The 22500-nt window shown below is 45.3% G+C and overlaps 1 pseudogene across 1 annotated transcript in view; it reads left to right on the plus strand.

The window, feature by feature from the left end:
- LOC311357832 overlaps positions 1-21526 on the plus strand; it is a 43360-nt pseudogene extending 21834 nt beyond the window's left edge. Inside the window, exons 5-10 of the transcript in view lie at positions 2237-2349; positions 9175-9185; positions 10119-10193; positions 15359-15503; positions 16902-17305; positions 21474-21526. The product of the transcript in view is annotated as an uncharacterized misc_RNA (transcript). The remainder of the gene's footprint in view (positions 1-2236; positions 2350-9174; positions 9186-10118; positions 10194-15358; positions 15504-16901; positions 17306-21473) is intronic.
- The last annotated feature ends 974 nt before the right edge of the window (positions 21527-22500 follow it).

The following is a 22500-nucleotide window of genomic DNA, read 5'->3' on the forward strand; positions in this document are numbered from 1 at the left end:
TATGTGAAGTAAATGCATATTATATTATGGGCTCAGGCTATGTGCAGTAATCACTTAATCTTAGTGTGATCACAGCAGCCATTGAGGACTAAGGCATCACCTAGTCTCACAAAGTACACTTGAGATGGTAAACTTCACAAAGTGTCCTTATAGGCTGCAACACTGCATAGACATGCTACTGTAGAAATAGACAAAAATCGTCGTCCAATGAAAGCTTCATTCACGATGTGCAACTCGTTTTCTTCTGTAGAATATAGGCATAACTCCGCCCCTCTGACCGTTCCCCTGCCAGGCTCTGTGACGTGGTCCCCGAGAGGTTCTGCTCTAACATAGTAGGACTGCTGGATCTCAGCCCAGCCACCATCCAACCATAATGGGACGGTAGTTGATAAAGTGTGGGTGGGTGGGTGGGTGGGTGTGTGGTCCTCCCAGTTCAAAGGCATGCATCCAGGAGGTGAAGGGTCAATATCCTTGGTCAGGGAATAGAATATATCACCACTGTCTCAAATCACTCATGAATGCTTGAATCTCCTAACCTGAGAGATGATGAGACGTATTCATATACACACTGGGTCTTTACATTAAGGAAACACACGCACACACACACACACACACACGCACACACACACACACACACACACACACACACACACACACACACACGCGCACACATGCACACACGCACACACGCACACAGTTACACATTCTGCACTGGCAGGTCCTAGGTGTTTTATTTAAATAGAGTTTTCATGAATATCTGATAGGCTGCTAAATGCAGAGTGTGATCCATTAGAATCCTGACACATTAAAGTAGCAGGGACATCAGAGAGGGCCTCTGTGAAGCAGGTCCTGCGTTAGACCTCTGTGAAGGTGCAGGGCACCATGGCAACCGTGTCCTCCCAAGTCACATGGGCACTTTGAGGTGTAGGGGTACCGACACTTTATTTGGTTAATATAGTTACTTCTGGCTGAGTTTGTGTTTGCTGTTTAAAGCCAATTGCACACCTACAGAGCCCAGCCCCGGCAACGTGATTGGTCAGTGCAAATATGAAGTGGAAGAAAGTGGACGTTGAACCCATTTGCTCTCAGTCTTTCGATTATTAGTCTGAAGTCTGATTTGTGAGACTTCAACCACATATGATGCAACCTTGTCTCTTGTTTGCTCATTCAGTCCGTATATGCTTCCATGTCCTTGTCCCTCTTAGTTCATCCCTCCCTCTTCAGTTTTTTGGGGTCTTTTCTTAATACAGCTGATAAAGAGTTTTCACCATGTCCCTTAGGGTCTCCCCGTCTGCTATGATGTATGTATATGTGATGAGGGTGGGGGGGGGGCGGCTGTGAAAGTATGCCCCCACACACAACGCCGAAACAGCATTGTCAATTCACTTATCGAGAGGTCATGACCTCAGGACCCAGAGATAGCGTCCCTCCTCACTTGACTGATTACATATTAACACTCTGACCCACCCTAACACACACTCACTCACTATTAATACAAAATATACATACTGTACGCTCGGTTGTCTCTGACCTTTGGCTGCATGGGGGCCTGTTCTCCTGGACCTCACCCAGTTCATTAATAGGAGACCGATCCCGCCCCCCACCACCGCCCAACCTACCACCTCCTCCTCGTCCTTCATTCTCCTGTCCACAACTCTCTCTGCACTGTTCTGCACTGGATGTTCATGTGGTTTGTATCTGCCGTCCTTGGTTTGTTTGTCACAGTCAACGCAGATCCCTGTCTGTTGGCCTTCTGTCTATCTTTCTTGCCTTCCTTCTTTCTTTCTTAGAGAAATACGTTTGTATTTTTTGAGGTGAAAGAAATTTTTAATATATTAATTTATTTTTCGTAGAAGTTTGTCTGCTTTATAACATTCAATACACTACTTACTTCATTATTGGCTATACATACTGTACACTAATCCAATTTTCATGTCACACTAATCCAATTTTCATGTCGCATGACACTTAATTTATTTGTTGTCATATTTAACTGCAATATTTAATATTGTGATGCCATTTTAAGATGTGATAATTTTTTCTCCCAGTAGCTATTATGACACACACACACACACACACACACACACAGCATCATATGGCCAATTCACACCACAGCCCTATGGATACAACTCCAGCTTCTGTAAGGGTGTGTGTTTGTGTGTGTGTGTGTGTGTGTGTGTGTGTGTGTGTGTGTGTGTGTGTGTGTGTGTGTGTGTGTGTGGCTGGCTCTCCCCAGGCAAGCGGCTGCAGGAGTGGCTCAGCGTGGTGCTGTGCTCTGCCCTGGTCCTCGTCTCCTTCCTCCTTCCTCCTGCTGCACTTCTCGTCCATCCACATCTCCAGGATCCTCCTGTGAGGCGCTCAGTCAGTCTCACCTCACCACCTCGCACCCATCCATTGTTTTTCATCATCGTTTGTCTACCGTCTGTTTGCCATGGACGTTAACTTAACTTAACTCTTATGATCAGTGTACATGATATTGTATACCACTGTGCTAGTTAATTCAATGTTAAGTATACGTCCCATAGAGCCGTCCCCTTGTGCTGTCCTGCCGGTACCTGGGACCAGAACATCTACATAAAGGAATTGATATGTTTAATATAAATCGTAAGGAATATCTGAGCTGGTCATGACATTTCATCTACTAGTGCGATCCCTGTTTCAAAACTAGCCTGTAGGGCAGTGTTTCTCAACCTTTTTTGAGCAAACGCCCCCCTTACCTTACCCTGATCCTCTGGCGCCCCCCCCCCCCCCCCCCCCCCATTGTTATTGTTGATTTTGTTTAAAAAATATATATTTTATATTTATTTATATATATTTATTTTATTGGTTATTGAACTGTCGAACTTGGGTTCAATATGTGTACGAAAGACTTTGTTTACGTGACGTTGCCTAGCAACGCTGCGCATGTGCAGCCTTTATCCACTTCGTTCTGAGTTGGCGAGTAGCACGTTTAAGTTCAAATAGTAATTAAAGTAGTTTGTTACTATACAAGTTAAGCGCCTGTAACATCAATGTTAAATGCGTATGTGCCGGTTGGTGTGCGTACCTTATGAAAGTAAGTGTTTATCGGTTCGCAGACGTAATGAGCGACGTTGCAGTGGTCTACATGTAATGCGCACGTTCTATTGTTTACAATTAGCATGCTAAGCGGCGTTAGCTTTATTCACGTCTTATGTTGCCTTACTATGTAGGCAAGGCAAGGCAACTCAACTTTATTTATATAGCACTTTTCATATAGCCAGGCTAGCGCCGCCTACTGGTTCCGGCAAATTTAATTTGCCTCAACCATATAGTCAGGGAACTAGCAATGCGTTTCGGTTTGCTCCGTCCACCAGAGCGGACGGACCAATCAGCGAGCAGATGTGGCGATGACGGGCGATGACGTCGAACTGAAGCGCCCAAACTGAAATACCGGTGTAGTTCCCAAGCTGCGGTAAACAGTTGACGAGATGGATGTCGGCGAAGCTATACGCTCTGTGCTTGAAACTATTCCGGATATTGAAGACTTAAAGCCAGAACAAGAAGCATGTTTGACGAATTTTTTGGAGGGCAAAGACGTTTTTGGACTAATTCCTACCGGGTTTGGGAAAAGTTTAATTTACCAGCTGGCCCCGTTAGTGGCGAAGACATTATGCAAGCCAAACGCTAATGCTAACCCTATTGTCATCGTTGTGTCCCCCCTGCTTGCCCTGATAGAAGACCAGATTAAGGAGGCAGGGATACTGGGTGTAACAGCAGGCCAGCTTGGCGTTAGTGATGACCAGGACATAATAAACGGAAATAAATAAACGCATAGCATACGTCACCGCCAAGCAGCAGCGATTAGTCGAAGCAAACGGAAGCAACCGCCTCCCGGAAGCAAACGAATCTCTACGGCTCGTGTTCAGACGCTATATGAAATGTAATGAAGTAAGCGGCTGATGCATCAGGCTACTTTTCATACACAAGGCAGACTCAAAGTGCTTCACATATAAACATTGTCATACAATAAAATAAAATAATAGATAAGTAAAAAGTAAAATAGATAGAAAGTAAAGGCAAAGTTAAAAAACAACATTTTAGAAAGGCAGAGTTAATAAAAATGCATTTTAGAAAGGCAAAGTTACTAATAAAATAAAAATAAAAATAGAAACATTGTAGATTTAAGATTTAGCAGAAAGCTAAAGCAAACATAAAAGTCTTCAGTCTTGTTTTAAAAGCTGTCAGAGTTGGGGCAAGTCTTAAATCCTCAGGGAGTTTATTCCAGCTATTTGTTGCATAGTAACTAAATCCTGCTTCCCCATGTTTCGTGTTGACTCTGGGGATAATTAACAGATTGGTCTCAGAGGATCTTAGTGGTCTAGAAGACTTATGTAGTGGAAGCATATCAGTTAAATATTTTGGCCCTAAACCATGTAGGGATTTGTAGGTTAGCAACATGATTTTAAAATCAATTCTCTGACATACAGGGAGCCAATGTAATGATTTGAGAATTGGTGTAATATGTTCACATTTTTTGGTCTTTGTTAGAACTCTAGCAGCAGCATTCTGAACAAGCTGTAGTTGCCTTAGAGGTTTTTTTGGGAGACCTGTAAGGAGACCATTGCAGTAATCAAGCTTGCTAGTGATAAAGGCATGTACAAGTGTTTGTAAGTCTTCGGTAGACATGAGCCCTCTAAGTTTTGCTACGTTTTTAAGGTGATAATATGCCGATTTTGTAACTGATTTGATGTGACTGTCGAAATGTAAATCTGAATCCATAATAACCCCTAGATTTCTGGCTTTGATTGAGGTTTTCAAGGACAGAGAGTGAAGGTGTTGGGTAACTTTAAGCCTTTCGGTTTTAGCACCAAATACAATTATCTCGGTTTTGTCCTCATTTAGTTGAAGGAAATTTTGGCACATCCAGTCTTTGACTTGCTCAATGCACTGGCACAACAGATCTATGGGCTGATAGTCATTTGGTGATAGAGATACATAGATTTGCGTGTCATCAGCATAGCAGTGATGGTCAATATTGTTATTTTGCATGATTTGCCCTAGTGGGAGCATGTAGATGTTGAATAGAGAGGGTCCTAAGATCGAACCTTGTGGGACTCCACATGTCACGTTTGTTGATTCTGAAACAAAGTCGCCAATGGAAACAAAGTAGTTCCTATTTTGTAGGTAGGACCTAAACCAATTTAAAACTGTGCCTGAAAGCCCCACCCAGTTTTCTAATCTGTCCAAAAGTATTGTATGGTCTACAGTGTCGAATGCAGCACTGAGGTCTAGTAGCATTAGTATTGAGATTTTGCCAGAGTCTGTGTTAAGACGGATGTCGTTTACAACTTTAATAAGGGCGGTCTCAGTGCTGTGAAGGGGTCGAAATCCGGATTGGAAGGTGTCATAGCAACCAGTTGATGCCAGGAAGTCACTAAGTTGCTGGAGGACAATTTTCTCAATGATTTTACTTATGAAGGGTAGATTTGATATTGGTCTGTAGTTGTTAATAACAGAGGCATCTAGGCTCCGCTTTTTTAAAAGGGGTTTGATAACTGCAGTTTTTAAGCCTTTTGGGAAAGTGCCTGATTGGAGAGAGTTGTTAACTATTTGCAATATGTCTATTGCTAGGCAGTCAAAAACATTCTTAAAGTGGTTGGTAGGTAAAGTATCAAGGCAACAGGTGGATGGCTTCAGTTGTGTCACAGTTTCCACAAGAGTTTTAGAGTCTGTGACATTAAAGCATGTCATTGCCACGTTACTTTTGCCTGAATATGGTGGTAGTCCAGCATTTTTGTTTAAAGTGGAGACATTGATGGCGCGTCTGATGCCTTCAATTTTATCAGTATAAAATGCTGCAAACTCATTGCATTTCTGAGTGGAATGAAGGTCAGGTGGAATTTGTGTTGGGGGCTTGGTCAGTCTGTCAACAGTTGCAAATAGGGTTTTGGCATTATTAGTATTGGTTTTAATGATATTGGAGAAAAATGTTTCTCTAGCACTTTTTAAGTCTAAATTGTAAGCACGGAGGCTCTCTTTATAGATGTCATGGTGTATATGAAGTTTTGTTTTACGCCATATGCGTTCAGCCTTCCTGCATTCTTTTTTCTGGGCTGTTACAAAAGCAGCTTTTCTCCAAGGTGCCTTTTGCTTTCCAGAAATCGTTTTAACCTTATAAGGTGCAATGACATCTATGACTTTCAAAATTTTCAAATTAAAGTTTTCTAAAAGATCATCAGCAGAACATGGGTTGAGAGGTGGAAGCAAGGAGATGGCCTTTTTAAAAAGTACATTAGAATGTTCATTGATATACCGTTTTTTGACAGTATTTGATTTTGTCTGTATGTCGGGAATAAAAGATATATTAAAGAAAACACAGAAATGGTCAGACAGTGAAGGATCAGTCACAGAGAGATCTGAAACATTTAGACCCTTTGTGATAACCAGGTCTAGAGTGTGCCCATTACAATGAGTAGCCTCTTTCACATGTTGAGACATTTCAAATGTGTCCAAAATGGTAAAAAGTTTTTTTGCACACTTATCATTAAAATCATCAGTATGAAAATTGAAGTCACCAGTTATAACTAGACAGTCAAAGTCTGTGGAGATGCTAGACAATAATTCTGTAAAGTCATCGAAGAAATTTGCAGCGTATGTGGGTGGCCTGTAAATAATTAATAGGAGAACTCTGGGGGAACATTTCAATACAGCACAAAGGTATTCGAATGATGGAAAATCACCAAATAGCATCTGTTTCCCCTGAAATACATTTTTAAATATAGCAGCAACCCCTCCACCTCTTTTTCCAGATCTACATACATCAAAAAAGTTATAGTTGGGAGGAGCTGTCTCTATCAGAACGGTTGCACTGTTATTTTGTTCTAGCCATGTTTCAGTTAAAAACATAAAATCCAGTTGAGCAGTGGTAATAAAATCATTAACTAAAAAAGATTTGTTATTAAGAGACCTAACATTAAGTAGACCCATCCTGATGGTGTTATTGATAGGCTTTAAGGTTGATTTTGGTTTGGAGGGAATAGGTATGAGATTTGAGAGGTTAGCAGTGCATCTAAGTTTCCCTTTGTTTACTCTCTTAGTGATTACAGCAGGAATGCAAAAGTTGCCATGTTTTGATGTAGGCAACCTTGGGTTCAACAGATTATGCAAAACTTCCTTTGTGCTGTGTCTACGGCTGAACCCTTTTTTGTCTCAGTAATAATCAGGACTACTATCAGTACAGGGAGGGGGGGGCTGGGGCGCCCTCCGCTTGGCTGTTATCAGACTGTGGTCATGACATGGGGATGGTATCATTGACGCAGATGCAAGTTTGATGCCAACATTTCTCAGTTTCTTAAATTCATCTGGAAAATCATAAAGGGAGGAGACAGTGGAACTGGAGTTGTCGTTGTGGCTATGGGGGAGATGAGGCTGGTGGTCATCATCAATGGGGGACAGCTGGAGGTCATCATCGATGGGTGAGTGCTGGAGGTCATCGTCGCTGGGGGAGTGCAGAGGAGGGGGGTGGCCGTTCCTCGCCAAGCCAGCATCAGCAAAGGGGGGAGGCATGGTGTCGATGGTGTCGGGCAGGCTGTTGTCTCTCTTCAAGGTCTGTGGTCTGTCTGCTATCTGTGTGTCAGATAGTGGGACAGTAGATGTGTGGGGGAGGCTGTAGTCTCGCTTCTTCTCATGGTGGGAGAGTGAGAAGAGAAGATTGTCCCTTAACAGTTTTGAGCCTAACCTGTTTGGGTGTAGGCCATCTGCTCTGAAAAGATATTTGCGCCCCCAGAACAAGTTGAAATTGTCAATAAAGCCCCTTCCTCTTTCATTGCAGACTCTTGAAAGCCATGTATTCAGTGCAAGTAGACGACTGAATCAGTTTATTCCCCTGTCAACGGCTGGTATGGGTCCACTGATGAATAACCTAACGTGTAATTTGTCCAGTGTGTCCAATAGTTCAGTGAAATCCCTCTTCAGAAGTTCTGACTGTTCTTTTCGAATATCATTAAGTCCCGCATGCACAATAATCTGTGAGATTTTGGGGTTTTCCAGTATAATTGTGGCTAGTTTCTGGTTGACATCACTAACCATCACATCTGGGAAGTAGCATGTTTTGATCTTCTTACCGGTTATATCCTTTATGGTTGAGTCTCCTACAATCAGAGTGTCTGGTTCATCTGCTTTCTGTGAGATGGGCCCTTGTTGGCTTGAAGTGGCGGTCGCAGACGCATGCACAGCTCGACTCCGTGGTGACTGGTTCTTGTTCCGTCTCTGTCCCCACCGTCCGTCCGGACGCATCCTGGGGCTCAGGGGTGCACGGGTGGCAGATGCATGCGCAGCTGGCCTCTCTGGCGACAGGGTCATGGTCGGTCTTTGTCCACACCATCCGTTTGGACGCATCTTGGGGCTTAGGGGTGCATGGGTGGCAGGCGCGTTCGTGGACTCCTGGAGTGGCAGGAACCGGTTCTTCATCGGCATGGTAAACTTCAGCGATTGGCTAATCCGGCTGATTTTAGCTTTGGGAAGCTTAGCATTTGGCGTTGAGTGAACTTGTTGATTCACTTTGGAATGTTGTTTGGGCTTAGCGCCGACTCTGTGCCAATGAGAGGCAGTTGGAATTGTCTCTCTCTTGTCCAGCTTCGGGAAGGATACAGTATAGCTTTGATCATCCTGTTGTGGATTTGTCTGAGCTAGCTCAGCAAACTCACCCATCGGCACTGTATCCTGGAGAAGTCCTTTGCATTTTTCTAATGCTGCTAGCCTCGTTTCAAATAAAGCCACTGTCTGTTGCAGTTTGGTGCAGTCTGTGCATTTCCCAGTCTCTGTGCCTGAGACATCCGAGTACAGAGGCATGTTGGCGATAGGAAAGTCCAAGGCTTTTGCTGCGGTCTGATCCGGTAGTCAAAGTGCCAAAAAGTATTGTTGAATCGAGCAATTGAGGTTGACGGAAACAAACTATATATTCTTAAGTATTATGATCATGAAATAAAGTAAAATAAAGTAGACCTGAACGATGAATTAAGTACTTTTTGCCACTGTCTAGCGGAGCTTCGGGAAACACGACCTCTCTCTCTGCTGTCTCTTATCTCTCAGAGAGTGTAGATGAAGTAAGACCCATGGCTGACAACGCGTTCAAAGTGTCCGGGGGTGATTCTGTCCTTCTTAACTGAAGCACGTTCTGAAACCTTGACAGTCTTACCTCTTCTCCATGTGGAGAGGTCTAGCAGGTACCAGTGGATCGGAGGGGGACGCACCTCCTTCAGTTTGTTGGTGTTTGGTCTAATGTAATATGTAATATGGATGAGATTCATGTTGCTTAGTGTAATGCCCCATCCACCGCTTGCTTTGCATGGAAGTCAGGGGGGGGGGGGGGCGAAATAGTTTCAGAAAGCACCACGCTGCTGCGATGAGGTGGATTTGTTTATCGGCGTTACTATGGCGATCATGACGGCACTGAGCATAAAGTAAAAAGTAGATGAGACGATAGAAGGGTTAGAAACCCATATGAAGATATGCTTTTTTATTTCAGTTATCCTATTTTTGCACCGAAAATATTTGAAAACCATGTTTAAAAAGTTCAAAATAATGACCACTACACAAGCAAAGTTGCCCCCGTGTTCGTTCCCAGCGCCCCCCTAGGTTCTACGAACGCCCCCCAGGGGGCGCTGCCGCCCCCGTTGAGAAACCCTGCTGTAGGGGAACGGGCCCATCGCCTGGCCTCTCGTATTGGGTTCCTTCCAGCGTTCCCGGGAGCCGTTCATTCAAACAACTTCACACCGCCCGACTGCACTTCCTTGGGTTCCCGTACGCCCGGCAAGTGTGAAGGCGATTGAGTGAACAGTTGTTGAGCAACCGGAAGGACATACAGGCATACAGAGGCTCCTCTCATTATGGTGAGAGTGATAGAGCGGTAGTATATTCAGCATCCAAGCACAGCGGGGTACCCGGCGACACACGGCCAGTGTGAGGTAGATCAAATGAACGGTTCTAGAGATATGTAGAGGACACACACACACACACACACACACACACACACACACACACAGATTTGTTGCTTTATAGGTAAATTAACTATAGCTGCATGGAGATTGACTGACCAATGGAAAAAATTAGGGCTTCCAAGTTTTCTCTCTCAATGTTACCCCTCGTCCTCTTATCAGTCCTCGTGACGGCCGACTTTACGTCTGGGGGGGGCAGACACCTGGGGGTCTGTGGACATCCCTGTAATTGGCAAGGTAAGCAGACACACACACACACACACACACACACGCAAGCAGGCACGCACACGCGCACACACACACACACACACACACACACACACACACTGCTCTGTGAATTACCATTGCTTCTCCAGTGATGCCACCCACCCTTTTTAGCCGCCGCCCAATGGTGGAGCTAAATGTCAACCACTCCCAAAGGACTATGTCTTGCACCTGTCCCACACACACACACACACACACACACACACACACACACACACACACACACACAGATATATGTTAGCAGTTACTTTCTTAATATCAGTGTTTAAGGCCAAGCAAACAAAAATAAAAAAGAGGAATTTCAAGTGGATGCTCTAAGATTCATTTCCACATATGCCTGTATGTAAACTCAACTCTTGGAGGGTCCTAAACATAAAGGGCACCTTAATGCACACTGAATTACACAACAGTGCTCACAGCCAATTAGAGGAAAGGTTAGCCTCGTTTCAGCCAATTAAATTGAGTGCTCAGGTGCCATATGCAGATTGTTTTAGTGTGAACTTTGTGTTGATTAATTGGATGGGAGAACAGTATGTGCGGTGGTGCCTTTACTTTGTGTTATTGTGTGTGTGTGTGTGTGTGTGTGTGTGTGTGTGTGTGTGTGTATTGAAATCATTCAATTATTTGTGTGACCTCAAACACCTGCAACTCAATGAAGAAATACATACATGCATACATTACAATATCATTCATTATTTGTAGAATAGCCAGACAAGAGTGTCTGTTGTGCATGTTGAAATCCCAAGTTCCTGTAATTACAGATCACTGTTAATAATGGATGGCCCCATTGAAATTCATTCGTGTCCCCCCCCCCCTTAGAGAGTGGGGGCTATGTACTCTCCCTCAACCGTGAACAGTACTTTGCTGCTATCTCTTTGTGTTTCAATATCCCTTAATGATGTCTCGACGTAATTCCCTTCATGTTATTAAACAGTCACATTTTGCTGTCTTATCGTGAGACATGGTGTGTGTGTGTGTGTGTGTGTGTGCGTGTGTGTACGTGTGTGTGTGTGTGTGTGTGTGTGTGTGTGTGTGTGTGTCCGTGCTTGTGCCTGTGCCAGTGTGCCTGCACGCGCGCATGCTTGTACACGTGGGTGTCTCCTGGTTGAATGTCTATTCCTTTCTTTCTTTCTTCCTCTCTTTATATGTTTATTTATTTGGGGGTTTTGACGGTCTGCCGCTGGGTTTATTGGTGCTGTTAGCGAGACCAAAGGCACAGCAGTGGCCGTCTATTTGCATGGCGGCCGGGCTCCGTAGGACGCCTCTAATAGAGGTCCTCGCTGGAGGAGGAGAACCAACCATCAGCAAAAAGAGAGGGCCCTCACCAGGCCGCCGCCAAAATAAGAGCGTATGTGTGTGTGTGTGTGTGTGTGTGTGTGTGTGTGTGTTTAGGTGATTATGTGTGTGTGTGTATGTGTGTGCGTGTGTGTGTAGGTGATTGTGTGCAATGCGTTTCAAGGCTGGCGCTGGATGTCAATTTGAATATCAAAGTAGACCGGGACCGCGGACACCTGAGGTTGGACCACTGTGCTGAGATACAAGGGACGCAACATCACAACATCACTGTGTCTTTTTGTCATTTCTATGTATGTGTGTGTGGCTGTGTGCACATGGTGGAAACACACTGGTGTGCTTTGTGAATGTGTCTTTTCAGCTTTTTTTTTTTTGTTCTTTCTTTTGTAAACTATAAACGCCATCTCCAGCATTGATAGTTTGGCGTTTATATAATCACCACAGTATTAAAACGCGACCATTTTGGCGGCTATTATAACGCCCTAATTCCTGCCACAGCTAGGGAATGTAAAATCAAAGTGTGTACATGTGTCAGGTTGAGGAGTGCTACACACCTTGGGCAAGGCAGTAAGGCAGCAGTGTCTTGAACATAGATGTATAAAGTACTAGAGACCCAGACTTAAGTAAAAGTACAAAAACTGTATCAAAAAAGTGACTTGAGTAAAAGTAGAAGTGTTCTTTAAACACCCCACTTAAGTGGAAGTACTAAAGTATTCAAAATGTTTTGTACTTAGTATTGCAAGTAGTTTATTTTAAAATGTACTACTCAAGTACTGAAAGTAAAAGTATTGTGTTATGTTTATATTAAAGAAAGCAGTCAAAAGTTTGAATATCATATTGTTTATATTATCTCAAATATTTAAACTGAAGGACACACAATTCCTTTGGCTGTAGCAGCAGTACAAGGACAGGAATACATACAGAGCTGTCTTAAAGCTGTCAAAGGCCACATACAAGTGTTTATGGAAAAACAAACAACTAAAACATCTCAAAGGGGTAAGTTAAAGGACATGGGTAAGTTAAAGGACAATTAAAGGACAATTAAAGTTAAAGGACAATTCTGGTATTTTGAACATTGAGCCCCCTTTCTGGTTTGTCTGGTTGAAATAGAATGGTTGACACCGACATTTTGACTATTGGTCCTGTCTCGCGTATTTGGCTCATTTAGAATCGCCCTGCCTGCTTCAGAATGGCTGGCGACGTGTCCTTAAAACAACCCTAAACGTTTGTTTTCAGAAATGTGCAACTCAGTGGTTAGTGGTGTTTGTTGATGTTCCAAATCAAGTATCGTTGCGAAATACAGTTTCTGTCGTGTTTGATTGCTATTTTAGTTTAGTATTTTAGTATTTTGTAAATCCCATTGATTTCTGTTGGAAGACACATTGCTCGTTGACCGGCTGGAAAGGGGGGCTGTTTACGTTTGGTTGTAGTCTTTTCGTTCGGTTCTAGCCCTACTGTTGAGATGGAGAACCGAAAGAAAAGACCACAACCAAATGTAAACAGCCCCCCTTTCCGTTTCCGGCCAACGAGAAATGAGTCTTCCAACAGAAATCAATGGGATAACATTTTTATAATTGTAACAAGTAATGATTCAGCACATGAAAAATGTATTGGAGTAAAAGTATTAAACTCAAAAATCAAAAATATGTAGTGAAGTAAAAGTGGAAGTAGGAGAAAAAAAATAATACTCCAGTAAAGTACAGATTCAGCATTTTAGTACTTAAGTACAGTAGTGACTTTGTTACTATACATCTCTGGTCTTGAATTGATGGTTGCTGGATGCTTTCTTAAATACTACAGTACTTTAATGCTCTTCGGTTGACCAACCCTTCTACCAGTGTGATTATGATGTCACTAGTTGCTCACACTTAATTAATTAAAGTGAACACGTGGTCACGTGTGCCTGTGTGTGTGTGTGTGTGTGTGTGTGTGTGTGTGTGTGTGTGTGTGTGTGTGTGTGTGTGTGTGTTCGCGGGCGTGTGTTTTGCACGTATGTGCGTGTGTGTGCGGTGGTGTGGCGGGTATGCAGAAGAAAGCCCAAGTGGGAGAGGGTGTCGGGGCGGTGGCTGGGGGGTCGGGGGGCCGGTCTGTGATTAGCGGTGGCGGTGGATTAGAGGTGGGCTGGTGGTAAACGGCGCGTGGGATTAGAAGAGCGCTTCCCCCCCGCCTCCGCCGGGACGGCACCCGGCGGGGGGTCCCGGCACGGCGCAACCTCTGTCTCTCAGGCGCGCTTTCATCCACCTGAGTAGGGTGGGGTGAGGTGGGAGGGCAGGAGATGGAAGGAAGAGATGGTGGAAAGGAGGCGAAATGAGGAGGAGTTTGGGTGTGTGTGGGGGTTGAGGAGGAGGAGGAGGAGAATGGATAGCAGGGAGAGGAGATGGCAGAAGGACCAAAGGTGGGCCCGGATAATTGTGAACATATCAGTAGATAAGTCGCCTCTGGTCCCCGCTGCGCCTAGCAATGGCCGGACGCAGATGGACACGCGTGATTGGCTCCGGGCCCTGCCGACACGCCGATAATGACCTTTCACGCAGATGCCGAGAGGCTTGCACACACAAACACGCACACATGTGCACATACGTAGATGGATACAAAAATGCACACTATGGTAATGAACATGCAGACTTCTTTCTCGCCTTTAAGACAGCAGGAAATAAATTATCTTTATTCTGTACCTTTTGTGTGTGTGTGTGTGTGTGTGTGTGTGTGTGTGTCTTTGTCTTCATGCTTAGAAGATTCTGTCTTTCATTTGAGACCCCTGTGTTCTCGCAGACAGGTGTCTGCCTCTGTGCAGCACAGGTGCTGTGGGCGTGCACGTTTGCATGTGCATGTGCACACTGTGAGGCCCCTGCTTTTGCAGTTTGCGTGCGGTGTCTTTGGGTCATCTGTGGTTTGGTCTGTGTGTGTGTGTGTGCGTCTGCGTGTGCGTGTGTGTGTGTGTGTGTGTGTGTGTGTGTGTGTGTGTGCGTGTGTGTGTGTGTGTGTTTTACAGCCCACTGCTGTTTTGTGGGTTATTAGGATGCTGGGGCAGAAGCGCTTTGGGGCAGAACGTGTGTGTGTGTGTGTGTGTGTGTGTATGTGTGTGTGTGTGTGTGTGTGTGTGTGGTTAACTGAAGGTACACTTTGGGGTTGGTGCATTTTCTCTTACAGGCATATTGATGTTGGTTCATTAAAAAAACACAAACAACATTTTGTGTTGCCAGTTTCTTTTTAATTAAACTATGTGTAAAACAACGCAAATGAGGGAGTTGAGAGTTTTTGTTCCCACTGTAGGAAGCATACAGTTCACATTCAAGTGCTTATACACTCACAACAAATCATCATAATGAATAAGTATCCATAGATACACTGTGAATACCTAAATATTTGTCTAAAAAATATGACTTGGTGATTCCCAGTTCCGGTGCTTTCAAACCTTTTATTTCAGTCGCTCTGTTTAGCCTCCCCTGACCTGCATAGAAGAAATCCCCATCCGCACGCCGATACCACCCAACTCGCTGAACTGTCTGCTGTAAGAGTACTAAACCCTCCTTATCTTAAACAGATGACCCGTATCCTACCCCCTTTATCATTCAAGATGTGTGTGTGTGTGTTGTACATGTAGTTCAACAGCAATATACCTAAATAATCCCTCTCCTTTGCACATAATTGCACCATGACGTTTATTTAGTGTACAGTGATTTAACTGAATTCAACTCCTCTCTCCGACACAATTAAAGCCGTGAACCCAGTGTGTGTCGTTCCAGCCAAGCAGGCCCTTTTAAAAAATGTAGACAAAACAGGAACTCACTGTTTACCATTTGTATGGAGTGACCTTGGTCTTTGTCCTTGTTCTCTGCGGCCGGGCGTTTATCCGTCCGTTCAGGGAGCACCACATCGACCCCTCGGCCGTCACCCGCCACCACTTCATCGAAACTGACGGCGACAACTGTATGATCCCCATACTGCCCCTGGCCCACATGGCCTCCAGGTTCCTCACCTATACACACACACACACACACACACACACGCACACTCACACACACACACTCACACCCACACCAAATGAATATCTGAACTGTTGGATTTTAGTGAAAACGAACCACCTCGATTAATATAAAAAATATATACACATGGATACATTTAATTGATTCACATCATGACTGGATTGTTGATGGCCAGTGGTTTGCCATACATTGACAATGAACTGATCCCACGAGGACAAGGTGTATGTCAGAGCTCCTGACACGACGGTAACTGGATGAGAGGAATGAGGAGCTGAAGGAGAACTGCACAGAAACTGATGCTGTCCACGTCAGGCGGTGGCGGGGAGGCTGGCAGCTCCTCCTGAAGGAGGGGGCTTTGAGGTGAGGTCAGGAATGAAATCGGTGGGGTTGGACGGGAGAGGATGACATTGCTGAACCTCCCTCGGTTTAGCACACACACACACACACACATACACACATACACGCACGCACGCACGCACGCGTGACCGCATGCACGCAAGGTTACTGGTATGTGGCCTGATCTTTACCCTTAACCTGATCTTTACCTGGCATGGGCCCCTCCAATTGGTCCAATCAGTTTGGGAGGAGGAGCCTTTAATGGTGGTCAGACGTTGGGCTGGGGGCAGGGTAGGAACGAAGGTGAAGGCTGTCGACGAGAAAGAGCGAAGATCCAAGACTGAACAGATTGCAGATAGAACTGGAATTCGATTTAAATAAAGTTTCTATTTGAATAATGATACCAAAGTACACACAAATACACTCCAGCCCAAGTATCCTAATCAATTTAGAGGTCACAACATTATTATATGTATGAGATGAGTCACAAGACAAGCAGAGAGAATGCTACCTGGATAGAGATGGACAACATATTCAACTGGAAGAAGTTCAGGGGAGGTGGAAAGACTTAATATTTAGTCCTGCGTTTTTGTTATTCAGAGAACAGAGGCCTGGGAGTACTGAAAGGCGACTTGACATTGACACCTGTCATGTTCTTCAACTGCAGAGTCAAGGTCTCTCTCTCTCTCTTTTTCTCTCGCTCTGTCTCCCTCTCCCCCGGTCTCAGTCTTGCTCTCGGAATAGACACAGGGTCTCGTAATGGCTGGTGACATCTACGCCTGTCATCTCACACGCAGCGAGGAGAGGTAGGGGAGGGAGGTGGCTGTGCACCTTTGAGCCGTCTCCTCCACCTGTCATGTGTGGAGTCTCGCTCGGTTCAACAGGTCACTGCTGAACAACGGGGCGGGGTGGAGGGAATGGTAAAGCCGTGTTCGTGACAAAGCGCCCTGCCAGTGCATCCGTGTTCCTTTGTAATAACCAGCCTGTCGCTCCCATGCCTGTGATGGTGGATGATTCAGACATTCACCCGGCAAGGTTCCCTTCTCTCCCCGCCTGCTCCTCTCAGACGCCCTGGCCGCGACCTACCCCAGTGGGAGTGCTACGTGTTCGCCCTGGCCGTCTTCGTGACGCTGACCAATCAGATCCCACACGTGGAGCCACTCCTACTTTGGCCTCCCTTCGCTGGGTCTCGCTGCCGCAGGACTGGAACCTGCTGTTGCCGTGGAAACACCACCGCATCCGCCGCGTCTCGCCGCACGAGACACTACTAATGCATCACCACAGGTGAGGCCTGCTTCTGCGTCACCACAGGTGAGACCTGCTTCTGTATCACCACAGATGAGACCTACTGCGTCACCACAGGTGAGGCCTGCTTCTGCATCACCACAGGTGAGGCCTGCTTCTGCATCACCACAGGTGAGACCTGCTTCTGCATCACCACAGGTGAGACCTGCTTCTGCATCACCACAGGTGAGGCCTGGTCAGCTGGATCACATCCGTTGTGTTTAAAGGAGAGGTTGGCAATATTGATGAAAAATAGAAAAAAGTAATTATCAACGTAATTACTTATTATTACTTTGATAATAACTTTCTGTTACTCCAATCTTCTTATTAAAAAAAACTAAATTCTACGAGTGCCTTATGTTCAAGCCGATGCAAAAGAAACAACAATCAGGCTAGTTTGTAGCTACCGATCAGGAAAATGACAAGGTCAACTTCCTTGTTGCCAGCCTTTCTCTGCCTAACTCCACTGATCTGTGCATTTGGTGGTGGGGGGAATTACATCGTTTTGCCAATATTTAACAAGTGGACAATAGTAACAAAGCTTGGGCACATGTATGCCCATGATAAGGACACAGAGGTTTATGGGCATGAGTTAATATTGTGACCACCAACCTTCAGTAATGTTTTTCACAACACGGCGATGTCCTCGAAGTGCCTGAACCAATACAAGGTGGTGAAGGTGTGAATCTACATTAAGTTTAGTAATCGAGTTTAATTGAATGAAGCACCTCTGCTACAACATTACCCCTATTTATTTCTAAGGGTTTTTTAACAAGTTGAAAAATAGAGGATCTCACTTGAAAGCACTGGAATATCCTTGCAGTACTCGGCAGTAGTAGCGTTTTTGTATTGTGGGGGCTTCATTAACTCAGTAGTGCGTCGAGGCCAGAGTTGTGACTGGGTCATCATTTAACAGCAGCCATCTTAACTCGCACTGGTGTTCCTGGAGCCATCCCAATGACCAGTGTCGGCTGATTTGAACAAAATGGCAGACTTGGCTAAATCTTTATTCATAAAACACGTTCTCATGAGTGAGAACGTGTTTATGTGTGCGGCCAATGCGTGTGTTTAGGTATGCTTGTGCGTGTGCACGGCAGTAGGAGTCTTTGGAGACATTAGGCCTGGCTAATGGCTCCGCATTGAGTATTCAGCGTGCGTCTGGGTGAGGGAGGGAGGGAGAGGAGAAGCTCCACCAGGGATCCCCCCTCGCTTCACCCTCTGCCCCTACGGAGGCCAGTGTGTGCGTGTGTGCGTCCATGTGCATCTGTAAACCCTGGCATTCTTCTCCGCAAAAGTGTTTTTTTTACTCCCGCCGCATTGTGTGTGTATGTGTGTGTGTGTGTGTGTGTGTGTGTGTGTGTGTGGATGTGCTTGTGCGTGACCGAGGAAGACATTTTGTCTCTATATGTATATATCTTTTTTTTCTGTGTAGCCTGCCTATGTACATACTCTACAGTCACATAGTATCTACACACACACACACACACACGCATGATTGAACCAGTGCAGGGCTGGCTGCAGTGTGTGAGGGGGTGTCTGCCACACGGGACCAGAGCAAGCCTCTCCCTCCCCCATCTTCCCCTCCTGCTCTCCCACCCTGCCGGGGCCCGGGACCGTGTCCCACTGGGGGCCCGCCTGGCTGCCTTTGTATTCGCCACCGACTGACAATCCCCATGTATATTTAATGTTAACCTGCTGTCTATTCCAACAAATAGGACTTAACATTCTTGGTTTGTGTGTGTGTCTGTGTGTGTGTGTGTGTGTGTGTGTGTGTGCGTGTGTGCGTGCGTGTGTGTGTGTGTGTGTGTGTGTGTGTGTTTAAACTGGAGGTGCCGAGGGTGGTGAAGGGGGAGGGGGGGGGGGGGGGGGGGGGGGTGGTGGTAGAGGAGGAGGAGGAGGAGGAGGAGGAGGGGAGATGTAGTATGATGAGGAAGAGGTATGGAGGTAGACAAGGGTGAGGAAGATAGGGGAGGAGGGGGAGATGGAGAGAGGTGGGCAGAGGAAGGTGAGGAGGAGGAGGAGGAGGAGGAGGTGCAGAGACAAAGGTAGAGGATGAGGAGGGGGACCAAAGGCGGAAGAGGAGTATGAGGTGGACTAGTGTGGACAGGAGGGGAGAAGAGCAAGGGGAAGGTTTAGTGAGGAAGAGTAGTGGAGGGAGGCAGAGGAGGTGAGGGGACTGAAGGGAAGCTGGCGGGAGCAGGGCCGAGCAGGAAGATGGAGGCTATGTGCCAGAAGGTGGGGGGCCGGACTTGGAGGCCGGCTGCTCCGCCGTCCTCCAGCAGGGACTGGGTCGTTGGAGGGACACACACACACACACACGCACACACACACACACACACACACACACACACACACACGCACACACACGCACACACACATACAGACACATACAGACACACATACACAGAGACACACACACACACACACACACACACACACACACACACATTTACACAATACACATTTTAAAAGACACAAACCCTGCAGCTGTAGCACACAGGCTATGCAAACACGTCCTGTGTATCTGTGCTGGGGTGCGCCAGACGGTCGACGCCTACATACATACAGAGCATGTTTTGGAGGTTTAATATTTGCTTGCACATGTGGCTTGTAGATATGTTGCTGTTTATTTTTGACATGCGCACGTGTCGTGCATGGAGAAATGTGCACGGTTAAATTAGGCTTTGTCTCATTTGTTTCAGCAGTCGTCCGTGGGGTTGCACACACACACACTGTTTTTACAGCCGCAACGCACGCAACACATTGTTGTGCATATCGTCGGGTTCACTAGCGTGCACTCGTACGCTCTGTGAATCTCCATGTTACATGTGTACACATAAATGTACTGGTGTAGGAGACGATGGTCTCCTATGACTCATGCATACATGTAGAGCACCTAAAGCATTATGCGCACGCACATTTACATACACTCACAGCTATTATGAGCTCTGGGTTGCAAAGCCAGCTCCCGAAGGATTGTGTCTGTGTGTGTGTGTGTGTGTGTGTGTGTGTGTGTGCGTGTGTGTGTGTGTGTGTGTGTGTGTGTGCGTGTGTGTGTGTGTGTGCCACGGGTTGTGTGTGTGGGGGCAGATGTGAGTGTGCGTCTCCCATTGCATTTGCCTTCGATACTGCTAGGGCTAAGGATGACTCCTGGGACATGGAGCTCTCTTTCGGGACCGACGTTAGCTTGTTCATGATGGGGTGAGGAAGGAGTGAAGGTGTGTGTGTGTGTGTGTGTGTGTGATAATGTAGGAAAGAAGTAGAATTTAGAAGAAATGGAACGAGGGAAGAAGAGGGACTGAGCTGGATAAATTAGTGCAGCACAACTACTGGTCTGAGTAAATGAGAGAGATATGCTGTAGCACTGACCGGCCTTGGAGCATCTGGTCTACACACCACTCAATAGAAAACACATTGTTTTCAAATATTTGCCTTCTATGTGTTTTAAAATTGGTTATTATTTTTGGAATCTTGTCTGTGTGTGCCTGCGTTATATTTTATATGCATTTAATCCCGGCAATGGCATTCAATTATTTTAGGGTTTATAAGCAATACACCTTTATGAATGGATCATAACGTGCTGATATGCGCTCATCGTAATCCTTTACATATTGTTGTAGAGTGTTTTCTTCTTCCCTGTTTTCATCCTTCTCTTCCTGCCTACTTGCCTCATTCGACTCATCCTTGTCATCTTCACATCCTTCTAGTCTTAACTTGACTCCTCTTATCCAGCAGTGTATAAAGTACTAGAGAGTCATACTTGAGGAAAAGTTTAGATGTCTTAGGTGAAAGTGACTTTTGTAAAGTTAAAATCATCCATAAGGAAATAAGTTGAGTTAAAGTCATAGCGTACCTCAAGTAAAATGTACTTGAGGTAGTACATATATAGGTGAAGACTGTGGTCCCGGGTGTAGTCGTCCACTAGCAGCACTACCACTACTGGATGAGCCGGATGCATTCAAACTTCTGCTTTTGCTGTCGATAACGGACATGAAATTATAGCAAATATTACATTGGCCAACTTGTCAGTTAGATCAGCAGCAATTCACACGCATACGCAATGCACTCAAAAGTAGAGAAGTCTGTGAGTATAATCTATTAGCACATTAAAACAATTCTTTTGAGATTGTATTTTGTAGCGAGTGACAATGCAAAGGTATTTTGCAAAAATAATGTGTATGTAGTGAAGAAAAAAGTGCAGATAAAAAACGAAAAGTAACAAAATATGAATGTTACTTTACACCACTGCTCTTATCGACTCCTCCTCCTTGTTTTGACCCTTCTATCTATCACCTGTGTCTTCTCCCCGCTACCTTCCACGTATTATGGGATGTTGTGGTGTCTGCTGTCCCAGGCTGGTGTAACTACCCCTCAGACGACTTGGCCTGGGCCAAGAGGACCACCTGAAATCCACAGTTTACACAGACACACACACACACACACACACACACACACACACACACACACACACACATGCACACACAATGACATGCGCGCATGCATGCAGATTCCCATTGCGTCACAAACACAAACCAATGTAGCTGTAGTCATTGAACAGAAGCCAGTGTTCACATTTGAACGTGTCTCTCTGCATCATTGCTTGTTTTGTGCTGAAGAACAAACACCAACAACATTGAAAATATACAGCACGGTTTTTCTTTAAGAATATCTGCTGGGGTCGGTTGACTAATTAACTGAGGCGGGGAGGAGGAGGACACGGCTTAGCATCACATCAGGTATGTTAAGACGTAAGGTTGTTGCTTGTCGGGATGGTCTTTAACTTTTTAGAGAAACATCCATCTTATTCTCCCTGATTCGCTTTACGAATGCAAGATAGGGCTTAGGCCTTCCTATGCAGAGTCTGATCAATTCAACTCTTGTCTGTTTGAATAAAACATGGGACTCTGTGCGGGGACAGGACATTTGAGCTGCTCCAGCCTCAGTCCCTTCCTCTGCAGATGACATGGACAGGACAGCAGAGGGTCCAGAGGGACCTGCTTTTTGGCAACTATTTTCGTTGGACAGAAACAAACAAACAGAATCGTTCTTGGTGTGTGAGTGTTTCTTTATTTAGTACTCGCTGGACTCGTTTGGTCATCCTGGAACACTATTCTGTGAGATTATTTTGTTTAACTGATTCGGTGATGATGCTTTATAAGCCAATGTATTTTTTAACTCATTCCATTTCGGCGTCCTCACATTTGTTCTCTAATGTATGGGTTTATGATTACTATAAAAATTATGACTAAAGGGACCTGCATACACTTTTTTTGTGTGAAATTTCATAAAATCCTAGATCGTGTGCCACGACTTCTGGAAATGGAATGGCAATGGATTTTATTATTGATATTTAGGTTCCCCATGGTACTACTTATTTAACA

Source organism: Micromesistius poutassou, assembly GCF_964030765.1.
Source record: "Micromesistius poutassou genome assembly, chromosome: 13".
NCBI lineage: Eukaryota > Metazoa > Chordata > Actinopteri > Gadiformes > Gadidae > Micromesistius > Micromesistius poutassou.